Below are 15,979 nucleotides of genomic sequence, written 5' to 3' on the forward strand. Positions count from 1 at the left end.
AATTCACATGCTGACCATTGTTCGTGTCAAAATGCATTCCTGAAATAAAGATGTCACTCACCGATATTCGCGAACAGCTTTGAGTGAGGCCTGAAGGTGACTCGAATCTTTCCAAGTGCCTAGGAGGACATTTTTGAAATAAAAAGAAAATTAGAATTGCATCCACCTAAAACAACGATTAAAAAATACGTACATGTATTATCAAGGCGACTACAAGGATGTATTCACGTACCAAATGTTTGGCAACAAAAACAGTTTTCATCTACAGGGTTGGTCTATGCTAAGCACAGTCAACAAAAATGATTCTATAAAAACAGACAGTATAACTCCAGTTCACCCTTTTTAGGTCGGGCAGAAATAGCTTTAAACGCCTCATTACATAAATTGATAATCAATTCCTCTCATTCCTGGCCTATGGATGTTTGACATTGGACAAAATCCTATGGCCATTTCACAAGCGGAGAAGAGTTACATTGAGAGGGTTTATTGTTTTTCTTTATTTTATGTTTAGTAGTTATTTTGTTTATCGAGCTATGAAAAGATTATCAGCAACAGAGACATGCCAGATGTCCCTTTTGTAAGCCAGAAGGGCTAAGGTGAAAATTCAAACAAATTTGGGACACACCTTTCTGGCTGTTGGGTGCAGAGTCAGTGGCGTAACGGAACCGTAGACCACCCCACCCTCTGGACTTAGTCGAAGCTCTCAGTCCAGGAACCTGCTAGTGCAGAAGGCAGCCCCCACCTGTCAGAGCTTTTGTTACGCCACTAGAGCAGATGTATTCACGTCACCTGCTGCTATTCTAGCCGGTCATTATAACTGGAGTAAGTAACTTCAGTCATATTCCAGGAGAACCTCTGAAATAGCAGCGGGGGATGAAGCAGCCAGTACCATATTGGAGACACATGATGGACCAGTAGGGCTTGGGCAGATCCGCTCGCACCTCACTTTTAGCTTTGCCTGGCCAATAGGGGGTTAGGAACAGTCTGTCACATGTTAGCCATAGTTCTGACAGGCTGGTAGTTCAGAATAAGTCACATGTCAAATACGCGTTTTACAGACCACACAGCACTGCTACTTAAGCACGTGGCAATAGATTGGGGCACTTTGAAACGACGCTTGGTGTGGGAGGTACTGATGGAGTGTTAGCTATTATCGAATATCATATAACTAACAACATGACAGCTTAATTAAGAAGGAACATCTTAACTATATGAGGCCCCGGGGAAACGATATTTATCACAGAACGTGCTGTGGACCAGTGTCCGCATGTTTTGAGCTGTTTATGAAGGGATTAGTAAATGCAAGTCAGATACACCTCTGAGAAGAAGGTAGAGCTGCAGCAGAGTCAACATCTGAATTGTTCTGAAGGCCGGTTACAACTTTGAAAGGAACATAAAGTGTTTGCTTACATAGAAGATGAATTGTATTGCATGTATAAGGTGAATATGAAAGCTTTGGGATTTGAAAGTACCAGAATGCACTGGGCGCTCATAAGGAGCCAATAACTCAAATTAAAGGTTAATCCATCAAGTGTTTACGGCAAGGACATTGGAGAAAACCTACCTGACAGTCACACAGGAAATTTGCCTGAGAGAAGCAAAGAATAAACATGAGCTACTTCTTAGAGACTGCCTCCCTAAAAGAAGGAACTCTTGTTTGTTTCTATCACAAACACTAGGGCTGGTTATTGGGGAGCTCTGTCAGGCAAACTTCCTGTGGGACTTCAACGTGAAGCTGACTTTAAAATAAAGAAAACAATCCGAAGGATTGTGATGTGAAAGACTACAATATCAATATGCAATAGGGTCTCCCTAATAACAAACCTTGTTTGAAACCAGTTTCTAATGTAGCGAATGCTTTAATCAGAGTTTTAAGTGGGATGGAAAAACGGGGGGATCTCTCAAAGGGGCGTGGCCAAAGCAATTAAGGGCGTGGCTTTAAAACAGGTAAGCTGAAAATCTGTGCCTAGCATAGTGTTCTGTCCAAATTGTATTTTGCTGTTTTGTCATTGCATCCAGATATGTGATACAACAAGTAACATCATACCTACAGTCATTACTATTGGCTTTGCCACTGGTTGTTAGTTGCATAAGATAAATAAGCAGCAACTATAGCTTGTAAAAAATGTTGAAAAAGCTTCCATTGGAAGCCCTGGTTACACCGCAGCAATGTTGCAATTTATGAGTTTCAAAAAGAGAAGGAAAATTCGGAGAAAATGACTCTCTTTAAAGGATTTCTCTTCCCCTACAATAGCTCACCTAGCATGACGTCATGCTGTATTATCTCCACTAGTGAGAAGTGAGCAGCGTGAGCATGCGCACATCGATGAGCCTGCTGTCACTGCAGTCCAGAAAAAAATGGATGCCTGTGCCAGGGCACAAAACAGAGCCCGATAGAGAGCCGTTTTGAGCCCCCCTTTAAAAAACTGCTGATGTTCAGCACCGGTGACACCTGGCCCACATAAAGCCCTGATTTTAGTGTAGCCTACCAGGTCCCACTTAACAAGTTTACATATTTAAAATACTTTTATGCCAATTTCCAATCACTTTTTTAAATGTTTTCTGCGTTTCTAATGTTCAGCCTTACAGCATGTACCAAAATATGGTATGCTTCTGCCATAACACTGATGACATGGACAACTCCGTATGTTGCCTCATTGCCCATTAATTCCGCTATTTGAGAATGTCTTTGGGCACACCAATAACCAGGCAGACTGGCTGTCACTTATGATTTGAAATGTCCTGCCTCTGGTGTCTAGGGGACCACCCTTGCTATTCAGCTTCTTTCTCCGTCCCTGCTGGAGGAAGGCAAATACAGGGAAAAAATTGGAAACATATAGCACCCCCCCCCCCCCACTTCGAAATCTATCTCTAAGGGCATCAGGTGAGAAAATAGAGCAGACCTTAACCGAGAATCTTTTAAGAAACAGGCCCTAATGACACTAAATTATACTGTTTAATGTGAATGAATTTTACCACAGTGAAAAGTTTCCCAGGCAGGTCGGTAGAGGCACTCAAAATAACACCATAAAATCATGTCATTTCTCCTGAGGTTCCTCAGGAGAGTTGGGAGGCCAAATACGACATATTACTGCACATTTGTTTTGAATAAAATGAATGAAATCTTGATTTTCATATAGTTCTGAAGAGGAACCCACAAAATATTCAACTCGTATGCCAGGCAACACTGAATTACCTTCAGGATATTGTGGGGTTAATGGTCCCAGCCCCCAAGGAAACTCTGATAAGAGCAGATGCCAAAAGGGCACATTTTGTAGTCCAATTCCCATAACAATAATCAAAAAACATAAATCAAATAATCTGAGAATGCAATATGTAATGACCTAATGACCTTCAGTAATATCTCATCATATATATATATATATATATTCACTGAAAAAACCATAGGTTATAGACCATATATAGTTAGGAATTAGCATTTACAAAACCTTATTTTACTCACACAAACCATTGAAATTCGCATATATAGTTAGTTGCTCTAACTATATATCCCGCACCCGCAATCCACTGCTGATGATGTCACATATTACATCATTCATGACATGGTCAGTGACATCACTGATGACATCACTGATGACATCTCAAATGACATCACTGATGACATCACTGATGACAACATCCAGTGACTGTATGTTTCTGTAAAGTTAAAATATGTCTTACATATTGAAGAATGAGTGGATGTATAAGTGTCTGGATGAAGGATTTAGTAGGTGCATGACTGACTGTATGAGTGAGTGATTAAATGTGTCTCAATGAGTACATGGGTTAGTGACTAAACTGTCTTAATTTGTGCATCATTATGTCTGTTGTTCTGTAAACTGCTGCATGTGTTGATCAGTAGCTATATGAGTAACTATATTGGTTATTGATTGGTTGCCCAAGTATTTGTATGGGAGACTGAGTGTGTGTGTGGGTGGCTGGGAGGTGTATGACTCTGTGCATAGATGTGTGAGCAGTTGATTCACTAGATGTATGGGTTCAAAAGTGCATGTGGAAACAGCTGTATGGGCGGTTGACTGTATGCATGAGTGTATTGGTGAGTGAATGGATATCTCAGTGCTACATGTCAAAGTAAGTACATATGTAAAACACAGTACATGTGAGAGTTGACATATATAAATAACTGTGCATAAGAGCCAGTGAATGTGTGAGTGGCTGTATGGATTATTGTGAACTTGTATCAGGGATTGTATAAGAGAGTAAATATGTGTTAGTATATGTTTGAATAAGTAAGGTGTGTATAACTGTATAGTTGAGGAAATGGAGGTGTGATTGATTCTTTGCATGACTGACTAGGTGTGTGAGTAACTCCATGGATGAGTGACAGTCTGTGAGTGTCTGTTTACACTGAGTGTATCTAAGGTTATATTAGAGTCTGAAGAGGTTCATCGTATTATCACATGAATGATGTCATCAGTGATGTGATCAGTAATGTCAAATGAGATGTCATCAGTGATGTCATCAGTGATGTCATTTGAGATGTCATCAGTGATGCCATCAGTGATGTCACTGACCATGTCATGAATGATGTAATATGTGACATGATCAGCAGTGGATTGCGGGTGCGCGATATATAGTTAGTGCAACTAACTATATATGCGAATTTCAATGGTTTTGTGTGAGTAAAATAAGGTTTTGTAAATGCTAATTCCTAACTATATATGGTCTATAACCTATGGTTTTTTCAGTGAATTTTCAAGGTTTTGTAAATGCTAATTCCTGACTATATATGGTCTATAACCTATGTCTGTAGTGTAGGCCAGAAAGAGTGTTCAGCAAGGGCCCACATCCACGTGGCATTGACTTGAGCTGCCCAGTTTGTCTTACGTGAGGCAAAAAAAAAAAGCATGTGCGGAGCCTGCAGTGATGCTTATGCGTGGTGTGGTGTGGACAGAGCGCACTGGAGCAATGTCTTTACTTACAGGACTGCATCATCTACAATACCGACTCAATCTCAGATGTGAACACAGCTGTCTGCAGTGTTGGCCAGAGACAGCATTCAGCAAGGGCCCACAGCCACGTGGCATTGACTTGAGCTCCACAGTTTTCAATCCGCGAAGCCACAAAGACCATGTGCGGAACCTGCCATGATGCCTATGAGTGATGCAGACAGAGCACACTAGATCAATGTCTTTTCCTACGGAACTGCTTCATCTACAATACCGACTTGTTCTGAATTGTGAACATTGCTATCTGCAGTGTTAATTGAAGGCAGTACTCACACAAAACCATGAATACTTTTTCTTACTGCTTCTTCACAACATACAACACATAAATTACAGAAAACCCTGCAATACATAAATCAAAACAATTCAAATTCAGATTTAATCTGTCCACAGTCTACACTATTCACTGGTACTTTTGACTTGCAAGATAAATTTGGTCACTTTACTAAACCTATAACTCATCTAAAAAAAGTTCTTCAAGCAAGTATACTAAAACAATATTGTGTATATTTCAATAGAAGTTGTAGTTACTTGACTACTGGATTCTGTAACTAAACAATCACCACTCAATCCTAATTGTGAACCCTGCTAACCACAGTGTAGGCCAGAGGCAGAGGTCATTACGCCCACAGCCACGTACTGTTCGATTCGAAAGCTCGGACTTGGTTGCTTCTGATCAGAGGGGATACACAAAAATCAACACAGACTTTAACTTCGGACATCCTCAATCATAAAAACAAGACCCTGTCTCACTGTTCAGACCTGCTGTACCATGGTGTACTCCACCGACTGGTGTCAACCAAGCACAATAATCATGGGCAGCAGGTAGCTTCGCAAGCACAGAGTCTGATGCACCTCAACGGAGGGAGTTCTCTGATACCCAAGCAGAGGGTAAAATCGGACATCTTCCATTGTGGGATCAAGACACCGTTCCACTGTAGGGACCTAGAGTTGGTTGCACCTGGTCGAAGGGAGTACCTTCATCTCCATTCTCAGATGCAGTTCTAACATAATACATTGTGAGATCAAGACACCGTTCTACTATTGGGACCTAGAGTTGGTGGAACCTGGTCGAAGGGAGTACCTTCATCTCCACTCTCAGATCCAGTTCTAACATTGTCCATTGTGGGATCAAAATACTGTTCTACTGTTGGGACCTAGAGTGTGTTGCACCTGGTTGAAGGAAGTACCTTTTTCTCCACTCTCAGATACAGTTCTAACATCGTCCATTGTGGGATCAAGACACTGTTCCACTGTTGGAACCTCTTAGAGTTGGTTGCACCTGGTCGAAGTGAGTACCTTCATCTCCACTCTCAGATGCAATTCTAACATGGTCCATTGTGGGATCAAGACACCGTTCCACTGTTGGGACCTAGAGTTGGTTGCACCTGGTCGTAGGGGGTACACAGAAATCATTTACTTTAACTTCTGGCATCCTCGATCATAGAATCAAGACTCCGTTTCACTGTTCGGACCTGCTGTACCGCGGTGTACTGCACCGACTGGTGTCAACCAAGCACAATAATCATGTGCAACAGTTAGCTACACAAGCACAGAGTCATATGCACCTCAACAGAGGGAGTTCTGTGAAAACCAAGCAACAGGTAATATCAGACATCTTCCATTGTGGGATCAAGACACCGTTCCACTGTTGGGACCTAGAGTTGGTTACACCTGGTCAAAGGAGGTACCTGCATCTCTACTCTCAGATACCTGTTGGACTACTGTGTTCTATTAGTATACAGAGCACTCCACGCTGCTGGGCCTCAGGCTGGGTGCTGTGTGCCTGTGTCACCGTAGCCAGCATTAATCTCAGGAGCCTTCTGAGCTTGCAGACTTCGGCCCAGGAGCTTCCGCCGGCACGTGGTGGGACCTCTTTCAAATACGGCAGTGTCGAAGGGTGAACTGTGGGGCATATATGCGTTGCAGCGGCCATGACGGTTTCTGAATACCAGCACGCTGAGAGCATCATTCATGCAGCCACCTTCGACCACAGCGTCAACCTCGTGGCAGTGTAAGGTGCACAGACCTGGCAGACACATTCGCCATTCTGGAACAAAACCACACCCACAGAAACGTGCCTCTTCTTCATACCCCTAAGCTACACTTGCGTACGCCGAGCCAGCCCACTACACTAAAGATTTGCAGGGATGCACGTACGCTCTACCTTTCCGTAATCTTCCCTACTGACTGTACTGTCATGGTTGCATCCACTGTCTACTTCACTCAATAGACCATCAGTGTTTGTTGACATGTACATGTCTGTGCTCTGCATACTCAACACTTTGCATATATACTTTTATAATCGAGATTCACTTGCCACCTTTGCACATACTTTGCTCCCATCTCTCCCCACATTCTGCATTGTGTGGCAGAGGTGCCATGCCATGTTCGCCTTGTGTAGCCACGGTTCCCACAGTACGTAGTGTCATTGTGTCTGCTAGGTGTACATGTTGTTTTCATGTTGTATGTGATTGTATAAGGTACCGCGTTTATTCACGAGCAGTGGTTTCTCACATTTACATATCGCTGTCTTAAAGAGCATACAGAAGTTTTAATCACAGGTGAAAAGTGCTACCACAATGGCAGTCATTCATTACTATCTAAGAATGTCCAACTACACAGCGCTTTTAAGCTTACAGCCCCTAATCTTGCGTGCTTTTTTAAAAGCACGCCAACTCCCACAATCAGACCAACATTCACACAGCTTTCTAATGGCAGATATCTGCTTCTCAATAACATGCACTCCTACGAAAAGTGAGCTGGCATACTGCATGTCCTTATTGTTTAAAACCAAGTAACTTACTGTGGCAATGTCTATTTCCACCCTCGCATACTAACTCCCAAAATTCAACTTGGCCTTCAATCCTACTTTGAAAACAGATTTCATTAAAAAAAAACGGAAAGCGCTTTTGTTCACAACAGAAGTCTCCCTCACTTCTGCAAAATACATTTATTGACTGCAGATGCCACAAACTCAATTAAAATACACTCCCTTTTAAATGCGAACCTCCTATTACACTTTGTGAATTGTTACACAATTTTCAACACATGTCACACTCAAGGTCTGGCACACTTTTTTAACATGGTCTCCTACGACCTTCTAAAACGCTTTCAAACTATTTTTCTTTTAATACCAGACTTCATTCATTTGATCATCTATGGAATAACAGGAACAGTGCCCATAATTCTCACTCTCTTTCCAGCCATCCTACTACTAATTCTGCTTGTAAAAAATGGCTACACTCTCTGTTGTAACAACTGTGTCAGACATAATAAGCCTCTACGCCATGCTACATCAATACTGTAAAAAATGGAAAATCTTTTCAGCTACCTGCCTCTATCTAATATCTGAGACAGCTACAACATGACAGTTATATACACATATGCAATCTGAGTACAATCATCTTTTGATTGCAAAACTTACCATTTGACTGGCAAATGGATCTATGCCTAGCCAACATGCCAACAACGGCTCCTGATATCAGCAGGTAATGCAGTATCTTGAAAACCATGAACGTGATTGTTCTGGCAGTGGAGAAATGGCGAATGCAATGCAAAAAGGTATTGTGGCGGAATGGGATTTCGGCGCAGCCGCAAACGATCTCGTGCAACGTGCAAACTTTCACAACATAGCAGATTGCCTGCCAATTTAAATTGCTGCTCCAACATTCAAGGAACCTTACTGTCCCTTCGAGGTTATGAATTGGATCGCTTGGCTTCTCTCACACGATGGCAACAATAGCCTCTTGGAACATTACGCATCTCAAGCCGCTGAAGAACTTCTGGTCTGCAATCTCCAAGACTTGTAAGAAACTCATGTTATTCTTGGATGGATTGTTTCCATCTTTTTTTACTTATTCCTTTAAATGTTTTATAATACACTTCAATTCTACAACTTTGATATAGTAACTTTCTAAGTATACTCAGACATTTGAACTCTGTCTTCATTATTGCCCCTTACCTCTCCAATCTAATCAGAGATCAGTGATGCATGGCCTATGCAAATACGCTATTTACTTGCTAAATTAGCCTAAACCCGACACCCATTTAGAAACCACATCTATTCTTTGTGCACACACGCCTCTCTGCCTGCCTTTTATCTACAAAGCCCTTTCCCACAAACTTCCCCATACTCAGCCTCTGCTCACAACCTGACGATTAAAATGAAAAAACACGACTTTGTTTAGGAACTGGTTGGCACAGTGGGGTAATCGTATCCTACCTTTATTTTCATTATACAATTTAGTCATTCATGTCTAATAGCTATTGTTAATGTCACATGGAACTGTCACATATAGTGTGGAATTCACTGTTGCCGGAGCTTCGATTTGAAAACAGCAGAAGCGGTTGGAGTTTGTCTCAGCTTGATGCCTTCGCTCTCTACACAAGAATGTTTTTTTGAAACAACTGAAGACAATAATGTATGGTTTGACTAGAAAGGTACAAAATGTGCTTCTCAGAAGAGCAATGTTTGTATTCCTCCTCAAAGTTCCAATGTGGGTAGAACACAATACATTGAATCTACTGTACAACAGATTGCTGACTGTTCTACTGTTGATAATTTTGTGTTACAAAAAAGCAGTACCAAAAGTTTGATAATTACATTTTGCAATTTCTTTTTTTTCTTCTTTTTTTTCCTAATGGATACATGTGGTAATCGTATCCTACCTTTATTTTCCTTATATAATTTAGAGTCATTCAAGTCTAATAGATATTGTTTATGTCACATGGCACTGTAACATGTAATATGGAATTCACTGATGCAGGAGCTTACGTTTATTACATACAGCCATGAGCATACTAACACCACATGCAAAGGGTATACAACGTTTAGCACGCATTTTTTACCATGCACTACCACTACAACGCAGGCATTACCACGCATACCATTACAACGCATTGCGCTGGGGGGCGCTCTAGGATAGGGAATAAGTATAATTTTATATCCAACACCTTCCCTAGTGTCCACGGGGACTGGAGTTGGAATATAAAATTATACTTACCACTATCCAGCATCTCTAAGCGCTATGCGTTGTAACGGTATGCGTTGTAAATACCGCGTTGTAATGGTATGCGTGGTAAAAGTATGTGTGGTAACGTCATACATCCCATGCAAAGCTATGCTACAGCGGCCACTATGCTACAGTGCCCACAGCACATCTGTTTACAGCACTCAGCTCACAGTTTGGGCACATGCTTTCATCCCTGAGTGTACCGGCACCTCACCTCAGTACCATCTCTCAGTGGGCAAAATAGCACTTTCACACCGGTAAGGGTAAATACTTCGCTTCAGCCAGTATGCTACAGCGCCCAGATACACATCAGTTTACAGCACTCAGCTCACGGTTTAGATGCATGCTTTCATCCCCAAGTGTACCGGCACCTCACCTCAGCACCATCTCACAGTGGGTAAAACAGCACTTTCACACTGGTAGGGGTAAATACTTTGCTTCGGACAGTATGCTACAGCACCCACAGCACATCAGTTTACAGCACTCATCTCACAGTTTAAGCACACACTTTCATCCCCGAGTTTACCAGTACCTCACCACCATCTCATTCTAGGCAAAACAGCACTTTCATACCGGTAGGGGTAAATACTTCGCTTCGGTCAGTATGCTACAGCGCCCACAGCACATCAGTTTAGAGCACTCAACTCACGGTTAAGTTGCACACTTTCATCCCCGAGTTTACCGGCAGCTCACCTCACCACCATCTCACGCTGGGCAAAACAGCACTTCACACTCCCTCTATAGCACACCCTAACCATCCAACAGAGCTCACAGCACTCCTACCCTCCTCTTTTCCACTTTTTTTGCCCTTTTTTTTCCTTGCCAACACTTCCTAGTTGCAACCGCTCACAGCCAATAAGCAGCAAGCTCGTGCTCATAACGCCTCAAACTACTGAACGGATTTTCACCAAATAAACAGAAGTGTGCTTTCCAGACCAAGACCCTTCTTCCTGCCAAATTTGGATAATTTGTTCACCCGTTCGACCTGTAGCCTTGTTTAAATTTTCCTATGGAAATTAACATGGAGAAAACACATTTTGGGACCCCTTTTTATCTCAGCCCCCCCTTTTCCAATCACCCCCAAACCTTTAACATAGGAGTTGATATGAACAAAGAATTAGTTTCGAAAATTTCATGAATATTCAGCAAACAACGCCAAAGTTATAAGCAAAACAAAAAATGCTTGTCCTATAAAAACTTGGTCCTAACTATAACTACCTAGTGACGAAATTGAAAATAGACTGTTATGCTTTATTCATAACAGCTTCTTGACTAAAAATAAAAGAAGTCAGCTCAGTATTGGCAGTTGTGTTGTTGCTTTAGTTTGAATAGGCTTAGCCTTGCTGTTTAGGAGCCAAGACCCAGTTTTGTTCCTACGAGTAGTATGTGACGTCATCAGCAGTGCATTGCAGGCGTGCGAGTTATAGTTAGCGTAACTAATTATAACGGGGGAATTTCAAAGGTTTTGTATGAGTGAAATGTCCAGCTAACTATAACATGTGTGAAACCTATAGTTGTTTCAGTGAATTTCTAAGGTTTTTAAATTCTAATTCCTAAATATAACTTGGCTGGAACCTATGGTTTTTTCAGTGAATTTCAAAGCTTTTTCAAATTCTAATTCCTAACTATAGCGGGTGTGAAACCCATGGTATTTTCACTGAATTTCAAAGGTTTTGTAAATTATAATTTTTAACGGTATTCATTATTATATTTCTGTCTTTATATACTAATTTCCTACATTTTTATTATAATTATTTATAGTTTTTTATTTTTTAAGCTATATTTCATATTCTTAATGTAAAATAAAAACAAAACAAAAGTCTGAAATAATTTTTTATTAATAATTTTCCCCCCAATTTATTAAAATCAAATTCTATATATTTCCTTTTTCCTTTTTGTATAATCGTACTGTTTGCGTACGGTGATCGCACATACTTTGTACAGGTAATCGTAGACTGCGCGTACAAATGCATACGTTACGAATACGTTTTGACGTTACGCGTCTCATCGACGCTTCCGTGTGACGTCTTGTACGCCAACCCGTGCGCGTACGGCGCGAAAGTTTCTAATTGTTTAAAAACATATATTTATGCATTTAATGTACATACTAAGGAAAGACATTATCTGGGATAATCATGGAAATACTTTTTTAACTTTTAATAACTGTATATTACTTTTGACAGCAATTACGAAAAATGCAACTGTACGTCGTACGTACTCGCACCATAAATGCACAGTAAATGCACTGTAAGTGTATGCAAAGCCATGTGAGCATAAAAGGAAAGTTTTGATTTGTTCATAATACTTCATATTTAAACTGTTGAAAGACCCTTCCTATTTTGATCATTCTACTTGGACTTTCTCAAGAGAAGCTTCTATTCTGTTGAGCTGTAATCCTTTAGAACCAAATTATACAATGGCTGCTCTTTTTGAAACTTCATCAGAACATTCCTGTGAGGAAGAATTTGTTGCTGAGCAACTTCAGAAAAAGAGAAAAGAAGCTTTCATTTGGAAGTTTTTTTACATATCCTGAGAGACTGAGAGACTGAAAAATGTCAATGCACCGAAAGTAACTTGCAAGATATTTGAGGTTACTCTTTCCAGGGGTGATCCCACTAAAAAGCACTCTTTCAGTACAGCCAGCATGGTTCACCATGTCAAAAATGTGCATTTAAATAACTATGCAAGGATGGCAACACAAACATTGCAGGAGAATCCTCAACCTGCAGTTCCTACTACCTCAACTCCACCACCACCTCCTCTGAACAGTCCACATCCTATTATTGTGCCACAGTTTGCAGATCTGATATTTTAATTGCAACTATTGCAACAAATTACTTTGTTACAATCAATTGATCTCATTGTGTAGAGTAAAGAAGAGCATCGTTGTCCAAAACATTCATTTTATTTTAACTTTTTTGTTCGTGTTCCACACTTTTTTTGTTTCCAGTTCCATTTTTTTTTATATAAACTTGTTGACAAAATACAAAAAAATAGAAAACTAAAAAGACAAATAAAACAGTTCCTATCAGAACTACCTTCACTGGTCAAAGAAATAACTATATTTCTATATTAGTCTGTAAAAGTTTGTCAAAACTAAAGTGTAGTTCATAAATGAATAAAATAATACATTAGTAGTGTACGGTGAATGTGAAACTGACAAGTGAGAGTGAAAGTGAGAGTGTCTGACTGAATGTATAGCAGCTTCACTTTTAGAACAGTATACACATAAGCTCATACTGCTGAATGACTCACTAGAACATTTAACCAGTAGTGTGAGAGTGTTTGGTGAAAGTCTAATGATGCACACTAGGGAATAGAACCTATAAAAGACAAGTTTGCCGGTGCATAAAAAAATACATATGTTGTCTATAAGGGTTTGAAACAGTACATACCCTAAGGCCCACTTTGCCCCACTTTGCACCATGAGTACTTGGGTAGTAGCTAATGATTACAATTCTGGAAGCAGAGTGTCTCAAACCATTATTATTATATAATAATACTTTTATTCTTGTAACATTTCAAAAGTTAATGCATCGTCTATTATAATTTCATCAGGAATTTCATTTTCATGGATATCATTTTCAAAAGTCATCTGATGAATCTCAATCTCATGTAATGCTTCCACTAAAGCATCATCCAAGGTTTCATCAAAAAAATCACACCTGATATCTCCAACATTCATTTCTTCCACTTCAATAACATTGCTCATAAAAGATATGTTCATCTCTTCTACGACAGTGTTAGTATTTTCTAAATCGACTTCCATTTTGTTTTCTTGATTTTCCATTGTAACTTTGTTGGGCTGACCTCCTTCTACAAAAACATAAACACTTTATTTTATGATTTTTCCTAATACAGAACACAAAACTAGCTTTATCAATGGATTTGCCCTTTAAGAAATATTATATAAATGCCATTCTCAACTACTTTATAACATTATATAATTATAATTATTTATATGAACGTTCAGTTTTAAAATTTCCTAAATTACGAAACCAGTCACTCGTTATCACTATCGGAAAAATAACAGGCTGGTATTATAAAATACAGTAGTAAAAAAAGTTCAATATCTCTATTCACCTTACCTGGTCCTGGCTAGTAGATGTGTTGTAGTGAAATGCAAATAATACTGGAACACTCAGTATATTTATATTTTAAGTTTTTCAAATCTATATAAAAGATACAAACCATCTTTGTATCATTGACATGGATACATAACGGAAACTAACAAAGAACAAATATTTAATACCCTACCCCACTCTATCTCTATTCCTTATCTATAATTTAGTCTAACGCTACGAATTACCTACTCCTTGGTCTTTCGAACTAGCCTCTCCTCTAGTGTGTATCTGCGACCTTTGTGCTTTCTCTTCAGGAATATCTATGAAGCATTCCAAAATGGGTCTGAACTCAGGAACGTCTTAGGTGAAGTGCGCACCCGTTAGGAAGTGCGCACCTTACCAAGGATTTCCCACAGGTGTGTGGGAAATGACTAGACCGCCACCGCGTCTTTCCTCGAGACGGCCATATTTGAATTCCTCTGTTGCACTAAAGCACTCCAAGTCTATTTCCTTGCGGATTCTTCATCTCTCCTGCACCAGCTAGGGTTTAGATAAGCCATTATCGTATCCACTGATTAATTAGGGGTTCTGACAGGTACACTCACTATATAATTGTTTGAAATGTCTTTAAAAAACTACAAACCATCTTTACACACTTATGTTCTCCAATCCTTGTTTTGTTACTTCAGCTCGGTTGAAGCACATTCCTTCAACCATTTTCAACAGTTCTTTGCACTTACCTTATGCATAATAAATAATAAAAACATTATATATTATAAAATTACCATCTGTGGAAGAGAGAAAAAATACAGTTAAAAATATATCTTTTACAATACAAAATAATTTGTAAAGTATTACATTTGCCTTTTTTGCTGTTCTCAGAATATATTGAATTTCACTAGAAACAGTGACTTCAATACTACTCATCACATAACAGCGAGCAAAAAAAGACAATCAATAAAACTATCTTAAAAAGAATTCAACATTCTCAATAACAATCTAAGAAATAGAAATAAAACATATCTTAAATGTTTTTTCTAAGACCAATTTCTCACGTAATTATGTGACATCTCAAACATTCATAAAATAACAAAGCATTATGATTAATTTTCATACACTGTAAATAATGTTACTTACAAATATATGCTGACAAAATATACAACAAAAACTCGTTATTGCTTTCACATACTTTTCCGCACGGCCAAATAGTATGCGTCAAATTCTTACTTTGCAAACTGATCAATGGTAATCCTGAGCATCGGCCTCCCAGCCTTCTGATCCAAAACCACCAACATCATTTGCTCCGTCCGCCAGTCTTCATCCCTCAACCCGATGCTATTCAACATCTACATGGCCACCCTCACACAAGTAGCCCACCATCACAATATCAACAACATCTCCTACGCCAACAACACCCAGCTCATCCTCTTCCTCGCCAAAAAGCGGCATACCACCAAAAGCAACCTCCACGACACAATGAAGGACATCATCAACTACATAAAGAGAAGCTCTCTAAACATGAACTCGAACAAAATGAAGGTACTCATCCTCAGACCCACCCCCTCAGCCTTGGACGACTCCTGCTAGCTGACTACACTGTGGACTGTACCAACAACTATCAACCATGTTCACAACCTAGGATTCATCCTCAACTCCTCACTCTCCATGTGTAAGCAAATCTACACCATCTCCTTGTACTGCTATACCACACTCCACATATTCCGCAACATTTACAAGTGGATCCTAACCAAAAGAAGAAGCACATTGACACAGGCCCTCATCAGCAGCAGACTACACTGTGACAAAACACTCTACACAGCAATTCCAGCCAAACACCTGCAACAACTACAACAAATCTAAAACACCTCCACCTGAGTGATCACCAATGCCCCCTGCTGCAGTCACATCACCCACCACCTGATACACCTACACT

The sequence above is a fragment of the Lissotriton vulgaris genome, chromosome 3_1 (genome assembly GCF_964263255.1).
Source record: "Lissotriton vulgaris chromosome 3_1, aLisVul1.2, whole genome shotgun sequence".
Lineage (NCBI taxonomy): Eukaryota > Metazoa > Chordata > Amphibia > Caudata > Salamandridae > Lissotriton > Lissotriton vulgaris.